This window comes from Geospiza fortis, unplaced genomic scaffold (genome assembly GCF_000277835.1).
Source record: "Geospiza fortis unplaced genomic scaffold, GeoFor_1.0 scaffold112, whole genome shotgun sequence".
In the NCBI taxonomy this organism is placed as follows: domain Eukaryota; kingdom Metazoa; phylum Chordata; class Aves; order Passeriformes; family Thraupidae; genus Geospiza; species Geospiza fortis.
Window position 1 is genome coordinate 5,877,313 of NW_005054298.1, and position 17,176 is coordinate 5,894,488.

Sequence of the window (17,176 nt, forward strand, 5' to 3'; positions counted from 1 at the left end):
CTACAAATCTTGAAAAAATGTTCTAAGATGCTGTTTTGTTTTGCACCGTATTTTTTTTAATGCAGCCCAGCCTATTTTACTCTCCAGGCTTTTTGTTTCGGGTGTATTTCATCATCCAAGGTTGTTCTGCCATAAAGTTCTACTTCAAGAAACTGGGGCAAAGATTTATAGCACTGTAAAAATTACAGAGTGTTGGGGTGGTTTGAATTGAATAATTTCAGTAGACAAAAATGTGAAGTGGTGAATTTCCAAAGGAAAAATCTGGTAGTTGAGGTGAGTAAGAAACAGCTGGGTAATAGTGCAGTGGGTTATGATAGCATGATCATGCTCTTGGCTTTTATTTTTTATTTGGTGCAACCCTCCCAGTCCATCTCACTTCTTGTGTGAGAGCACAAACTGTGTCAGCCCTGTGCTCAGTGCAGGTCAGCTGAGGTTCCAGTGTTCAGTCCTGTCTGCCAAAATGACAGAAAGCAGACAAATTAAATATAGCCCCCAAAAAGAGGAGAAGAGGTTTTGAAAATACAGCCAAATCAGAAAGGGTGAAAGGAGCTGCCTTGCTTAGAACAGGGTTTAGATGTGCACTGGTTTTCCAGTAAGTAGGCTTTTTCTAGAGGAAAGGGTTGATAGTTTGTAATCTCAGGAGAATTGACCTCAATCAACAAAAGGGCAGGTGTAGAAGTGGTATTGAAGAGTGTTTTCCTATGTCTTGTGCTTGTAGCCACAATTCAGTTTATCTAAGTGTTAAATTTGGGGTTGTTTTAATGTGTGTGTGCATTTTTGCTGGCTAAGACAGAGCATTGGGAAAGGCAGCAGAGTTGGGTTTTCAGCATCAGCCTGCACAGATTATAGAAATGATAAGGACTTCTTTCAAAGCATAAAGAGACAAAAAACCAGAAGAGATTGGGGAAATATGATGACTGTTGCTTGAGGTTTTAACAGCTCAGTCAAACTTTTTAGGGGTCATCTAAGTACATGTCATACAGCTGGAGCTGGGAGATGGGTTTAATCAGTGACATGGCAATCAGATGCAGCTGACATTCTTCCAGTGTTACATTTGTACCCTGAAATTTGCATTCTTTGCTTAAGCAAACTTGATACCTAGAAAACAAGGTAATTGATAGCTAGTAAGAGCAAGTAAATACTTGTGGTTTTAGAAACTGCTTGTCTGAAGCACTGTCCTTTTGTTTGTACATGATACGAAAAATCTGAAGAGCCCAGTTAGTTTAACATAACTGTTAAACCCAGTATTATTTATTTCTATAACTGATAGCCTTGTCTAGTTTAGTTTTGAGTATACTGTTTGTTGGGTAATCTGTAGAACAACACCGTGGACCTTATTGTCAGGAAGTCTTTGTCCATGTTAGTAGTGAATTTGACTTCACTTGGCTGCTGAGAGCCCCTCTCTTTCCTTTCCACAAAAAGTAGGCACCAGGTCCATGAGCAATGAGCTATGAAGTAGCACCTATGTGCTGTTCTGTTTATATCCTTTAAATACTGGCAAATTTTTGATTTTCCTGAAGTCAGTAGGTATGCTGTAAATGAGACTTACTTCATACTTGATGTATCTAAGAATTACATTCATTTTAAAACAAAAATTAAAAATAGAAAAACGAGATGGAGTTATTCCCATGAAGTATGTGAGCAACGTACCAAAGAAAGGAAAAGGCTGTTAGTCATTTTTTAATCACAGTAGGCTGCAGTCTTTTGCTCTGTGCCTTTTGGGTATTTGAATTGTTCTTGCTGCCTCTTCTACAGGCGAGCACAGCACTGCCTGCGAGTCATGATTAAAAGCTCTTCCTACGCCACTTTGGAATTTAGCTTGATTAGGTTGACAAGTAGATTTTAACTGTGTCTTTCTGTGTGAATGCACTTTTTTCCTTCAGTGTGACTTGTATAACACTGAATTAGCTCATTTGGGGTGGCAGATAATTGCAAGTGCTCAAATTAATGGCTCTTCAGCTGAGCTGCAGTAAGTGGCTATGCAACTACTGCACTTCTAAAATGAGAACTTAATTATAGCACTGAAAGGGATTTACAGGATATTATTTGTATTTTCTATATACCTGAGCTTTGTCTTCTGCAGCTTTGTGTGCCATTTTTCAGTGGCTGCCAGGTGGATCCATTCAATACTTGTGTGTCAGTGGTGACCAGTTTCTCTAATGTACCCAAGAGTCTGTTGTTGGGAGGGCCATGTCTGTTGGTAACTTTTTTTTTGAGTAAATTGGTTATATGATTGTGTGGAAAAAACCCAACCTGTTGCTGTTGCTATGGGTCTTGTTTTCTGCCTTCTCTTAATGCCAAGCTTTTTATTTCCCTTTTTTATTTCCCATGCACAGGTTGCAAAAAGTGATGTATTTTTTAAACTTCTTTCTTGCATACTAGGGGTGAATGAAAGGTTTTAGGGTTGACTGGAGGAAGATTTCCTGTTCTTGATGGGAACTCAGGATTTCTTGGACACCTCCTAGCAGTCTGGGTTCCCGCTGAGCTGAGAGCCAGGAGGATTGAGGCTGCTCAGGATTTCCAGGGTTTCTTGATGTGAAGTTGCAAGCTGTTCTTTGGAATGACTCACATACATCTCTGAGTGTTTCTTGGCTATTCAGTCTCTCTAACCAGTGCTGTGAATGAGGGAAGAGTAAATTTGGGCACACAGAACCTCAGAGAAGCAGAAGCTGGCTGGAGTGAGCTCTGCTTTGGGGAAATTCTCTACAAACCCTACTGCTCTAGTTAATCTTCGTGCAGACCTCTGTGGCTCTTAAGGAGAGTAAAGTGTTTATGGGTTCAGTGTCTTCTGATGCGATAAGGTATGATAGGATAATGTCATTCTGTTTCTCTTCTGGGTTTTGACCCGAGAGTGTAAATGAGTACAAGATCCATGAAAAGCAATAATCTTCTATAGACAGCAAAATCTGTGAGGTGAGAAATCCAGTACTATAAAATCAAGGTAGGGGCAAGTAACAGTCTGTTTTGTGAGCTCTTGAACTTTTTACTATCTTATATTGTGCCTTAAAATTATTTTTCTTTCCTGATGTTCCAGGCTTGGTTTATTTCTGTAGATTTTTCCAAGCCTAACTTATGTTTAGTATAAAGATTTCAGCACCATGATATTTTTGCAGTTTCTACTTCAACTGGATGTCTTGTCATGACCTCCTATGGGCTTCAGTCTTCATGAAAATTTTCTCTTTTGGGCTGAATTTTCTCTGTGTTCTGTCATCCCAGAAGTAATTTTTCAATATGGAAAGCATGGAAAAAATATTTCCTTGATGGCATTTGGAAAAAATCCTCTTCCAGGGTTTTAAGAGTATCTTTGCTTGCCAGTGGCTGAAGTGTGGTTAGGGAGGGAGGGGAAAATGTCTCATCCTTCACGTGGAAAAAGGAATTGTACTGGGTTAAGAATTGATTTAATACATTTAAAAAACCTTTGCAAGGACACTTGGAAGGCTGATGATGACCTGTGGTGTCTCTTGGATGATTCTAATACATCACAGTCCATGTTGCAACCCTAAATGCTCAGGGTATGCAACATAATTAGGAATAATAGGAGTTCAATTAGAAGTACATATATCTCTACTGACACACACCTTTTTGGTGTAATTCCATCATAGGAATCAGTTTATATCTTGTTTTATTTAGAAGCCATTCAAGATGCATGGCACCTTCCAATCCTTCAGTTTCTGCTCTTCTTTTCCTGTGTCTCACTTGTGCTTGATACAGAGGAAAGGGGCAGTGGCATTTCAGGCTAGAGGACAAACCCACTTGCATCCCTGGGCTGGATCTGTAAAGTTAAAGATTAATGAACCTCCTTCTATAAGCTGCAGGGCTCCTGTTGGGGCAGGGTTTGAGGTGTGCCTGGGATGGGCAGGTGCCATTCTTGTCCCTTGGTGTGTTCAATACCTGCCTTGGACTTTCTGCTCAGCAAGTGTGTTGGTTGCATGACTCCTAGGGACATGTCTAAATTAATAGAAAATACAGTTTTTATGAGTTCCAAAATATTGCACCAGTTCTGAGTAGTAATCCACGTTCTCTGTTGTTTTATAGGCGCATCTAAGAAACTTTGCTGTAGGTCTGTTAGTTCATGCAATTGGAAAGTTTCAACATAATGTCTCAACATTTAGTTTCATCATTGCAGACTTTCTTTGGGACATGCTAAAAGGTTTTAATAATTTCAGACAAACTTTTTAAAAGAACTTTAAATGAATGCTTGTCCAAAATGAAAAGACTTCGGGGAGACAAGGTTAATTTCAAAGGTAAAATAACTAAAAACATACTTGGGTTTGTCCCCAAGGAAATTCCAAGTTCTTTTCTGCTCTATGTAAGAAAAGGAATCTCTGTTGCTTTAATCTTTAAGTTTTGATTTTGGTCGCTGAACTAAAATACATTTAGGTTTACCAGTCTAACAGAAATCATCCTTGGGTAGATGTTTAAAAATACCAATTGGATGGCAAACTTGTTAGTGCCCATAGCAGGATTATTTAACCATCAAAATGAAACATCAATCCTTTCCAAGTGCTACTAGTGATGTATTGCTGGGGTTTTGTTTATTCAGTTACATTTAAAATTGAAAAAAATAATCCTGTTATCTGCTGACTTAATGTAGGGTATAATATGATTCATATCTTTTTATTTTTGTTCTGGTCATGGGTTTGCATTTTTAAGACTAGACGGAAAAACTCTAGATGAATGTACGGTTTTAATTTTTTCTGGGATTTCCTTTTTCTCTTTATTACTCTCTTGTGGTCAGTGCAGATGTTTGCAGCTGTGCACAGGATGTGTTTTGGCATTCTCAGGCTGTAGAGAGCAAGATGCAGACAGGAGGTTGATAGTTTATTTTGATAAATAAATGCTATCAATGGATGAATCCAGATTGTAACTTTTATCGCCATACTTCTTATCTAGGTTTTCAGTATTAGTATTTTTTTTCATGACTTGCCTTAGATACAGAACATTGTTTATCATCTGCAGGAGCTTTCACAATACAACTGCTTGTGTATTTATTGTCAGACTGCAGAATCTCTGTGATCCTGTTAAATGAGACCTGCTTTTTGTATTAAACAAGATTTACTAGTATGTTTTTGTCCACAGCTGAGGTTTTTTCCTATGAGCCGACTGTTTCTAATTGAAACAATCTTTTAGTACAAATGTGGTGTAACATGATAAATACGTAATCTGGTGCTTTAGGTGCAAGCCTGCTCTTGATGGAAAACATTTGGTTACCTGCTGAAAGGCTGATGTGGTAATGGAGCAGATTGGGAATGCTGGGACAGTCCCTTGGTGCTTGCTGGGTGCTCCTGCCCTCCATCCCTGCTCTCCCAGGCCATTCAGTCTCATCCTGCCCTCTGCACAGCTCTTGGGTCAAAGCTGGAGCTCTCAGGTGCTGAAACTGCAAATAGCAAGCACAAAAGCGCAACTTTTTTCTTTTTTTTTCTTTTTCTTTTTTTTAATGTGGAACAACTTTACAGTTTTAGCCCCTTATTACATTTACTTGAAGAAACTTTCAAGTCAAGGCAGGATTTTTCTGCATCATAAGACTTAGATTTCACCTGATTAATTTCTTTAATTGCAGGATTTTGTTTACTTGCAGGTTATGTATGTGTTCATTCAATTGATCACTCCTTGCTTTATCTGTTGAAAAATATGTACAATTCATTTATTTTCTTGGGTTTTTTTCTTCCTGATAAATGTCTGTGCAGTCATAGAATATTCTGAGTTGGAAAGGACCCACAAGGATAATTGAGTCCAACTCCTGATGTTAGATTATTTTGGGTAAATGATGTAGAAAGTTGCCAAATAAATCTCCCCCTCATACTAAATAACTTACACTGTTAAGTAATTATTCATGTAAGACTGCCAAACTTTTGGGCATTCTTTCCTCAATATTTGGAAATACTGCATGGAGTAGGCAGGCTGTGAAAAATGCTCAGAAAGCCTGGAAAAATGAAATAGAAATTTATTAAAAAGCCTATCAGTATAGGTGAGTGCTTTGTGGGTGTGGTGTAACACAGAGGCAGTGTTAAGACACTTGTTAAAATGAATTAGTCTAGAAGTCTCAAAGGAAGCAGTGAGTAGAAAGGGAGCATTTTGCCTTTGCCAACACAAACTACTCTACTCTCATTATACAAAGATAATATCCAAAGCCATTTGCTGTTCTTATTTTGAGGAAAATGCAGTCAGAGAAAAGCTTTAACTTTTGTGTTAAAGTATGTGCCAACATTAAATATTAAAAATGGGTTTACAAATACAAATAAAATTGGCAAAGACTACAAGTGGTAGTATCATCAGGATGCCACAGTTTGGATTTTGTTAGTTGCAAACACTTTAGGTATGGACTGGTTTCAAGTCCACTTTTCATGACTCAATTATAAGCCAGTTTTTTGTACATAAATGCATCTTGTCTTCCTCTTTACTTTCAGGAGAACGTTCCAGACTCAGCTTAGCAGTGCTGTTCATTTTGGGTCAGTTGGTTGATTTTCAAAGATTTGGTGGTAGTAAACAAAAAGCAAAATTGAAAGTTGTTGCTCTTCTCCTCCAGCCAAATGTTAGTTAAGTTAGAAGCAGCACAATGCAGTAGCTTCCTCAGTTCTCCAGACTGGTGTTAAAAATGTCACCTGGAGACCTGTATTGCAGTACAAGTGAATTTATTCTGAGTGCTGTGAGGCACAGGCTGCTTTTGTCCCCATGTTCCTCTTGGTCATTCTGGTCTGGCTTTGTGCAGCTGTGTCTTTGTGGTTTTCACTCCCTATTTAGCTGGATTTTACTAGCAAGCAGTACAGTTGTCTGTGCTCTGAGTTGTAGAGGTAGCTGCTGATAAAAAGCAGCACTGCATAAATTTCTATACAAAAATAGAGATGCCTTTAAAGATAAATCAGCCTTTTTTAAAGGTGGTTTTTGTCTATTTAGGAAATAAACCTTTGCTAGAAGCACTTCTGTTTCAAGCTGCTTTTAAGCTCATTTATTAAATTGCTCACCAATCTTCTTGTGGCTTGTTTTACTGTGATAGTTTCAGTATGTGGCACAGAAGTATTTGTTGCCAAGGTAAAGGCTCTTGCTTGAGTGGGCTGATTTTTGGGGGGAATACTGTAAAATAATAGTTTCAAACACATAGTAGTACAGTTAATTCCAAGGTCAAGCTTGTAGACTGTGAGATTTTTAACACATCTACTACCTAGAGGTCCTGTATGTCACTGAAATACTGTACTCCTTTTTATCATCCCTTCATGTGACTTATCTACAATTTAAGAAGGTTTTCTTTACCTGAGAGTGCTTCTAATCTTGTGGGGTTTTTGCATTTATAGAGTAGTTTCTTTGGTTTCCACTATTGATTACTTAAAACACTTGTGTGAAAGGTAAACTATATTAGCTAAAGATGCAAAATATGAAAAACGTGGCTTATTTCAAAATCTTGCTGTTTTGTTTTTTATCAAGGACATTTAAAAAGAGATAGTAAGCTAATTTATTAGTGCAAGTCCCATTTTCCTAACGTAATCAATCCTTCAGGGCCTTCTGCTGCTGCTTAACCAATTTGCACCTGATGCTAGAGCTGGGACCTTTTTTAAAGGGGCAAGACAGCTTTCCTCTTTCACTGGAATTTCCTCATAATTTCTCTTTACATGATTTGAAAAGTAATTACTTCCCATATGGAAGTTCAGTCCCATCTGGATGAGAGAACAATCCTGATACAGGAAGGATGATAGAGGAAAAGCAACAAATAAAACCATAAGGGCTTTTTCAGGCATTTCAGTCACATGAGGCTCTGTATATGAAGACTAGGAATTCATCCATGTTTGAGAAATGTTCAATTTCTTTTTTAGGCAGCTGTTATCAGAAAACATCAGACAGTAAAAACATGGTATCTATCTTATAATCCCTGTCTATGTTGAATTTATCCAGTTAAAACAAGAAAGGATATTAAGCTGTTTTTATAAAGTCTTTTATGGACAGACCATGTGTAAGGAGTTGGTATTGAAGAGCAGAATCCCTTTCCATTCTGTGTAAAAACTTGGAGTTTTTGCCATGAGATTTATTTCATGCCCTTTTGAATATATTACCAGGTGCATGTTCTCCTTAGAATCTCCACAGTCTGAGCTTTTCTGTAGCTCTTCTATACCTTGCTTTACTCAATTACAATATTTTGAGTTCAGGTAATTTAGCCAGCAATGAACTTGTGTTGAATGATGAGTGTTGCAATCATCTTGCTTTCTGTCTTAGGCCTTTGTTTTCTGGAGTATGTTTTTCCACGTGGTTTCAGTAAAGAAATGCAGAGCACTCCTGCCTCAGGAGAGTTAATAAACACGTGGGAAGAGGCTCTCAAGGGAAATGGGAGATTGGCTCCAGACCCATTTGCATGGAAGGGGATATGGAGCAGCGATCTCCTGCTGCCTGAGCAAGTGTGACACCTTGCAAAACGGCAGTATCAGCTTACATTTAAGAATAAATGCATTTAACTGTGTAAAGGCTAATCTAATCACTGGATGTTATACTTGCTTGGAGCATCACCACTTGGACGTGTTCTGCGTAGGAGTTGAGGTGTGTTTAGATAGGGAAACCTTGCTGGGCTTGATGTATGGGCTGTGGTACACACCACAGCAGAATTTTAGAAGTTACACATGTGTCCTGTCCAGGCTATGGTGTCTGGGAAACCCATTGCATCTGCAGGGTGAGGTACAGGCAAAGGATGTGTTGTATTTGGAGTGGGAGCTTGCACAGAAGGACTGTGGCTCAGATGGTGAACAGTAATTCAGAACCATCATGAAGAGGGCAGTTTGAACAACAAGAAAAAAATAGCCCTCTGAACAAAATGCCCTTGTTTTGCTAATGATGCACCTCAAAGGTAAACCAGAAAGAGACCATTTTGATTTCCTGTCAGTTTGGGGCTTTTTATCCCCACTTGCTTTACTTTTCCCACAGAAAAATGGTTCTTTTTTTGTTTTTGTATCTTTCCAGTGGGACCAGCATTGCAGGTACATCTTACTTCTGTTTGTGTATGCATTTTAAATGTGTGACATTTCTGTTAGCCCAGGTCATTAGGAGCAGCTGAGGAATAGGCTGCAACCCAGATTTGCTCTAGGAGTTGGAGATCAGGTGATGCTTGTCCTCGAGTGCTCTTGCCTGCTTGTGCTTGGTTAACTCCTGTCTTTGTGTGGAGCTGCCAGAGAAATGACACAATTTGTGTTGGACCCCCCAGCTCTGTGGTACTTCAGGAGCAGCTGGACAACTGCATTGCCCACAAAGCAGTTGTCCCCCTTTTCCTCACTTTTGTTGGAATTGCAGTTGTGCTTGAGCTAGGGTGTATAACTCGTGAGAATGGCATTTCTTGTGGGTAGGAGAGCAGTGGAGCAAAGGCACGTGGTCATAGTTTGTGGTTTGCAGATGGAGGTTCTGGTAATGACATCCTTGTTACAAGTTCTTACCCTCAGCGCTGTTTCCTCTTGGCTTTAAAATTGCCTGTGTGACTAATGCACAAGTAACCTCCCAGTGACATTGCTTTTGTGTCACAGCCTCAGAAACATCTATTCTAGGTGAGAGAGCACATGTAAGAAATCCCATTAGTGCTGCTGAGAACATTGTGGGAAGCCCTTTGGCTGTCCTTCCAGAGAGCTCTTGGGCAGAGTGCAGAGCTGCTGTGCACTTTCAGGATGTGAGTTTTTGAGGGTGATGATCACATGCTGAAGATATTTCTCCACTGATAGGTGAGATAGGAGTTAGTAGAGTTAACTCAGAAGGAACCTTAAGTAGTTGCTCTCCCAAACCTGTTTGTGCTATGAATGCCCATTACAAAAAGATAATTTATTTATCACATATCTCTGTAGACTAGAGAGTGGTGCTGCCTTTTGGAGAAGGTCACTGGGGAATATCAGCACTATATATGTATATGTATATGTACACACACACACACACGCATGCTGAGAGAAAATGTGGGAGGGGGTGTATATGATTCTCCATGTACAGACATTCACATATGTATAGAGAAAATGTACTACTCTTGGATACTTTGTAGCTGATTTTCTGAATTAAAGTTATAGGCCATGATTATCCAACAAATTTTTTGCCTGATTGTTTCTTAGAGGTTTTTTTTTTTGGGTTTTTTTTTCTTTAATGAGATAACAGGCCTACAGAAACAGTTCAGGGAGCTGAACACAGAGAAGTAGGAGGGAAACACCTGAACAATCCAGGCTTTCACCTTTGGGATTTTGTAAATCAGTTCTGTGTTACAGATTTTAATAGAAATCAGCTTATTCCATTACAGTCCTGTGTGCAGTGCCTTGTGCCTTTACTGCTGAATGCCCCAAATTCCATGTGGGAAGGCTGAGTCCATGGCTCATTAATGGGGTGTGCCTGCCTGTCTCCGTGCAAGTCCCTTCTGCCGCTCTTCAATTCTGGGTAGCAAGACCAGGGGTGATTTATGGAAAATCCAGTGTTGGTACTGCCTTATGATATCTCTACTATCAGGATTCTTTTTCTGTAGCAGCAGTAATTCCTGCCCTGGGGAAGCTGGGGTGTGCCTTGTTCCCCTGTGAATCATTGATTAGTCAGACACACGTTGCTATGTAAGAACTCCTTATGGAAACTGTATGCTTGTGGAATCTGGATTGCCTATAGTATCCTTCTTTTCATGTGATTTAAATATTTACTTCAAATGAGTGATAGATCTGATCACTCTGAGTAAAGCCTCGTATCTGCAAAAGTCAATTTGTGAAGAATCCCACAGTGACTAGATTGTGCATTTATTATTTAAGATTTTTATCGAGTTTCATTCAGTTTTACCTTAGCTTTTTGCCTCACCTAGCACATTTTTAGACTCCATTTTAACTGAAGAGTATCTCTATATGCATTTATTTATAAAAATCAGGTTTAGTGGTTATAATGTGTTGTGCTGTGGTGCCTGGCTGTGCTGTGAGCCTGGGGCAGCAGGGGCTCCATCCCTGGCCCATGTACCAGTGATGCTGAAGTTCCAGGGGTGGAAGGAAGTCTTGTACATGAGAGGTGTGAGGTGTTGTGTAGGGCACTGCACTGGAGACTTGCTGATACAATGCTCTAATATTCAGAGATATCATGCAGGTTTTTTTCCCCTTTCTTTTCTTGGAAGCTTAAAAATGCACTACTTTTTTTTTTTCCTGAGTCAGTACACTTCTTGCTGAGTAGGCCATAGTATTTTTATATATGCTGATTTTATGTCTGAATACGCTCTTTTTATGTAAAATGCATCTTTCATGAGATTATTTTTCTTTCAGTCTTGCTGGCTGTGTGTGTGCTGGGCAAACTCCCACCCACAAGCAAATAAGCTGCCAGTTACCTGCAACAGTTGAGCTTTTGCTTTCTTTGAAATACTGAGTTTAATAATCAAACAGTTTTAACTTCTTTAACTTAAAAAACACTTCTAATCTCGTTGTAGGTTTATGTAGCATTCAGGCTCCAAAGTTCTTGTGTAGATTTAGCTTTAATATGTGCATGCCACAGTTTGGGTCTGCAGGGGAAGGTAGAGGGAGTGAGTCAGTATTTGCTGGTTTGCTTAGTGATTGTGGCACTAAAAGCCTCTTAAAACAATATAAATACATGAGCAGTTGTACTCTGCATGATAGGTAAAAGAAGCACCAGTTTGTGCAATTCTTGATATTTTTCTTGGGAACTAGATCTTTAAGAAGAAAATCAAACTTCAGTGAGCAAAATCCAAGTTGTGTGTCCTGAGTTGAGGCATATACAGTGCCTAATGTCTTCATGAGGTGTGAAGTTCTTTCTGATAGTTTCTTTTTTCATTATTTGTCATCTTCTGCCTGCAAAGTTTACTTTGTCAAGAAACATTCCTGTTGGTTGTTATGAAGTCAAGTTTCTGTGCATGATCACTCACAACTGTTACAGTGTGTTACACACAAGATCCTGTTTACAGCTTTGAAAATACATCTCCTTCAAAGCATTTGTGGTGTTAGATGAGGTGCTGTGCTAACCACTTTGTTACTCAGAGAGAAACCCACCTTTCCTGTGAGATCTGGTGCCTTGGCCAGCGCTGATGGGTGCAATTAGCATCAGGGATGGAAATTGTTTAGGTGTTGCTGCTCTCTACTATATGGGGCATGGCAGCAGCAGCACTCCCCTCCCAGCCTGGCAGCCCAGCCTCCTGCTGTGTCACTGCCATGGATTTATGGGTTGTGAGAGTTACTGCTGCCTGACGCCTCCTAAGATCTTCCAGCTTTCTGTCAGAGTGCTGAAAGCTGTGGAGGTGCTACTACAGCCTTCATGCCTTTGCTGGTGGTGCTAATTCAGTGCAGCTGCACTCAAATCAAATGAGAACTTTGTCACGTCTGTGTTTGTTAACAACATGTGGGTAAGCTCCAGCTCTAGAGCTAGAGCTGTGCATTTTGGTCTGCATGCTTTAGAATTTGCCTGTGCTGCTTTAGTGACAGCATTTCTATCAGCTGGTTTTGGTACCCTGAGTTTTGAAGTTATTTTTCATGAATACTTTGTTAATTTCTTCAGTTTTCTTGCATTGTAATAATGAAGATAATGTATATATCCATAGCACATTCTGGAGTGAAGGCATGTAGTTATTTTCCCCTTGCTTTCTTTATTCTTACTGGACACATTTTGACACTGTTTTCCATTTGTGAAATGGAATGGCTTTTGCTAGGACTTGGCATTATCAGCTGCTTGTGACATAAGGCTGACCAGCCCTGCTGGCAGTCCATGGGCAGGGCAGCTTTTCTCCCTATCGTGGAATTACAAAAACACTTCTACCACCAGCATTAGCTGTATGAAAATATTTCTGTGGAGACGCTAGCTGCTGAGCAGAGAGGAACAAAAATGACACTCCTAAACACTGACAGATTGAATTTCATGTAACTTTGTGTTCCTAGTAAAGTGTTATTAGAGTAGAAGTTAGCAGTGATGCTTGATCTGTGGCTGGAGTTTTATACTTTAAAAGGTAAATTCTTACTTTGCCCTAGTTTTTTTGGTTTATTTTTATAGAAAAGTCAGTGTGGTGTCCTTCTGATATGGGAAGAGGGGTCTGTTCATTAAAAAAGCAGATATCTTTGTTATTTTTGGTATTAAATGTTGCAACCAAATCTTTTTTGCCTCGACAGGTATACAAAGCTCGGATATGCGGGTAATACTGAACCCCAGTTCATTATCCCTTCATGTAAGTATTTGTTACTTGTGTATCAGTGCTAAAGTTACTCTCAGACTTTCTGTAACATGCCATTAAAAAAAACAACACACAAAAAAAAAAAAAACAAAAAAAAACCAAAAAAAAAAACAAAAAAAAACAAACAAAAAAAAAACAACAAACAAACAAACAAAACCCCACACCAAAACAAAAAAAAAACCAAAAACAAAACAAAAAAACCAAAAAAACAACATTAAAAGAGAATTACTTGATCTCTCAGTGATGACATAGAGTAATAATGTGGCTTTTTTGTTTTGCTACGGGTACTCGGTTTAGAAAGATTCATTCATTAAAAAAGGATACTAAGAGTTGAAGCTAATTTTTTTTGGACATTGAAATAATGTAAAAATCCAGTGGCACGGTTACATGTACCTTTTGGGAGGTTTTCCTCCCCCTGTTTTGTGATTTATCGGGTAAAATGTTGAGTTGATTATAACTGGAAAAAAATTAAAATTGTATTATTGAATATCTCTAGGGTTTAAAATGTTCTGCTTGCCTGGAAGTTGTCAGTATTACAGCTATGTTAATTTACTGTATTTTGCAAATGTAACAAGAAACCATGTCAAGTTTTTCCCCCATGTAGAGCAGCTTATTTATTTGCTGCCTGGCTCCTGAACTGTTTCTCCCACTTGAAGAGATAAAGTTCTACTCTAGAGAGTGAAGCTCACTCAGCTTCCCTTAGAAATGCTTCACCTTTTGACCTCCTACAGCACTTGGCAGTTCCTCATTGTTCATCTGTGCCAAAGTAATAATGGATTACATCCTGGTGAAAAGGAATAATTATCACACCCAGTTTTCCCTGCAAATACAACAGGAAGAGAGCTGGAACTAATACTACTTCAGCACAGTCACTGTGAAATAAACTTGGAAGTTCAGGGTCTGTGTTGATTTTTCAAGGAAACCTGCTTCAAAAAGTAATTTTCGTGGAAAGATAGGGCTAATTCACTTATATAAGAACAGGAAAATGCTTTCAGAGAATCCATTCTGTATTTCCTATTTTGGCTTCTAATAAGCATTTCTTAGATTATTTGGTTTTCTAAATTAACTTCATTAAGTTTGTTTCATTGTCATAGAAAACACTCTACAATTCTGCTTTTCACACAAAATCTAGTTTAAGATTAGATATTAAAAGTTCCTAAACATTGAAAAGATGCTTACAGTGCTCTTTAAACTTCGTAGCACTTGTTGAAATATAAATGGACAAGTGGTTATTTAATTTCAGAAACATAGTGTTTACGTACTTTTTCTGCATCTTTAGATTTGGTTATTTAATTTGAAGATCACTTTTTTGTTCCAAAAAAGAAGAAATATGATATTTTAAACACTGGAAATGAAATGACCTGTCAGATCATTAAGCAGGGAAATTTGTCCAACAGGGATGCTATTAAAGTAGAAGAGAAGGAGATGAAATGAGAATTTTTTGACAGCCCTTTGATGCAGTGTGGTGTATGGAAAAAAGGATGCTCGGTCTAGATGCTCCTGCAGCTGAAATGACCCTTGACTGCAATACTCTCAATAAAAAAGGCATTTTTCTCATTTGTGCTGCAGCCCAAGCTAGATAATTACAGTAACAGCATGAGTTTGTGTTAATCCTCTGCCTAGAATGAAACAAAATAGCACTGGGTTAATCCACATTAGAGAAACAGAAACAGAGTGCAGCAGTACCTAGTTTCAAAGCAAAATGTTACAAAAAAAACCTTTGGTCTCTATAATTTCCTTAATCCTATTCCCTGTGGAAAAATGATTTGGTTTCTCCTTGCACTTCCAGCAGTGGCATTTTATCAGTTTGATTCTCTAAAATTAATGTTTGCTGTTAAACAGGTCTGAGCAGCATTCCTTGTGCCTTGTTCACTTGTAGCTTATCTTATTCACTCCTGCTCTTAACAAATTTTTATCTCCTTGTGAGGTGTTCTTGATTTTATTCTCAGTGTGCTTCTGTAGAGATGATAAATGCTTACATGAAAAGTGAAGTAAATGAGAATATATTGGGCCAGTGTTTTGATGTAGCTTGGGTTCACTACTTTTTCTCTGGCTGCTTTTTAGATCTTAGATCATTAATTTTGTTTGATCCTTATTCACTTTAGCAGGTTTTTCCAGCTGTTTGTTGAAATGGGAGTCACCTTCTATCCATTACCCTTGATTTTTCATTATTTCAGTATATCTGTGGTAGCTGACGGCTTTTTCTTTACTTCTAAAAGAAAAAAACTGGTCTGAGTAGTGTCAGCACAAAAATTGCTTCAATGCAAGGATGTGGGTTTTTTTTCCCTAAAAGTTCTTAATTCTTGTGCCAAGCAAACCAAAGGCAACTGCTCTGAATATTGCTGAGGTGCTGCCCATCCTCAGGCACAGCAGCTGAGGTTTCAGCAAGATCTATTTTCTTGTTTGTATTTTCAGGTTATGATTGAGGTTGTTTGCTCCTAGTTTCTGCCTTTCAAAATCAGGGCTGAACAAGCTGCCCTTGAGGGCAGCAAAATATTGGAGACCTCCTATCTTGTTTTAGGCTTGTAACAGGATTGAAACCGTTGGGTTTGGAAGTAATCCTGTGGCAAGTGGTGGATTTCACTTGAAAGTTCTTGAGGATGAGACACATCTGGACAGAATAATACCCCAGATGTGTGAGATCTGTAACAATGACCTGAAAATATTTGTCAGGGCTCCTCTCTTGACTTGCAGCAAGCACCTGCCTTGCGACATTTCCTTCCCTGTGATTTTAGCTTCTGCTTCCCATCTCTCCCCCTTCTGTTTGGCTTCCCCAGCCTTCTGCTTCCTCTCTGCTCTCCTGTAAGCAGCTACAGAAGTTGCACTATGATTCAGTTTTCTTCCTGAAGAGCTCAAAATAATAACTTGTGTTCCATCCTGTTGAGTCTTTCACAACACTCAGCTTCTTGGTTCCTGTGGCTCTGTCTGTGTTGCTCGGTGTGGGAAGGGAAGGGAGGAGGATGAGGAGGATCTGTGAGCTCAGGGTGCTTTACCCCTTAGCCAGCTACTGATTTCCAGGTCCTGTAGCTGTGCTGCCCTGGCTGCTGCACTTCAGACTGCAGCTTTTCATAACTTTTTAAATCTTAGTTGTGAACAAACATAACTTCTTGCTCAAAGTGAGAACTAGAAAAATACTTCTGCCATTGAAGGAGCTTTTGGAGCACAGCCTTAGGACAGTTGAGGCTGATTTAATGCTGCTTGTAGATATGAATTTCCTCATCTGTGTAAAGGATTCTGCTTAAAGGCAATTAGTAAGATTTGAAAAAATACAGCATGTATTGCTGGAGCTGCAGCCCTGATGGCTGGGGAGTGATTATTTTTAAGAGAACACCACTAATAATAATACTTAAAATTGTTATTGTTATTGGAGTGTGAAGAAAATCAGCATGTTTGTTGAATAAAGTGAAATCTGTAGGGATATCCTATTTTAGTGTTTCTGAGTATATTTTATCTTTCTGATTGCATGTTGGGTGTGGAACAATTAAATTTGTATTTAAGTCTGTTACTGTGTTACTTTTTAAGTCCTTAACCATGCTCCCCCATGACTGGAAGGCAAATTATCTGTGTTCTATGTAGCTTTTCTGAGTTACACTTGAAACAAAAGATGATTGTGATCAGTGTGTCTGTTTTTCCAGTGTAGGTTTTCTTTTTTTTTTCTTTTTTTAGTGCAGGATATATGACCTACAATAATGTTTGTGTTCTCTGTTGAAGGTATTGCTATCAAAGAGTCAGCAAAAGTGGTGGATCAAGCACAAAGGAGGGTTTTGAAAGGTGTGGATGATTTAGACTTCTTCATTGGGGACGAAGCAATAGAAAAACCAACTTATGCAACCAAGGTATTAAGAAAAATTTTAAAAATAATTTTTCAGTCCTGTTTAACAAGCATCATGTGTACAGTAATTATAATGTTAAGAATGCTTTTTGGATAACTTAAATCTTATTTATTAACTCTGTTTAAATAGAAATTAAGCTTTGTTATTAATGTTGACTTTGGGGAGCCTGTGGGAATTTGCAAAACAGTCTTTTTTATATATATATATATAT

General features: G+C 38.6%; 1 protein-coding gene across 1 annotated transcript in view; it reads left to right on the forward strand.

The window, feature by feature from the left end:
- Window positions 1–17,176, forward strand: part of ACTR3 (actin related protein 3) — a 27,575-nt gene that overhangs the window by 208 nt on the left and 10,191 nt on the right. The window contains exons 2-3 of the mRNA XM_014306933.2: window positions 13,071–13,126; window positions 16,844–16,968. The gene's annotated coding sequence lies outside the window, so the exon portion shown is untranslated. The remainder of the gene's footprint in view (window positions 1–13,070; window positions 13,127–16,843; window positions 16,969–17,176) is intronic.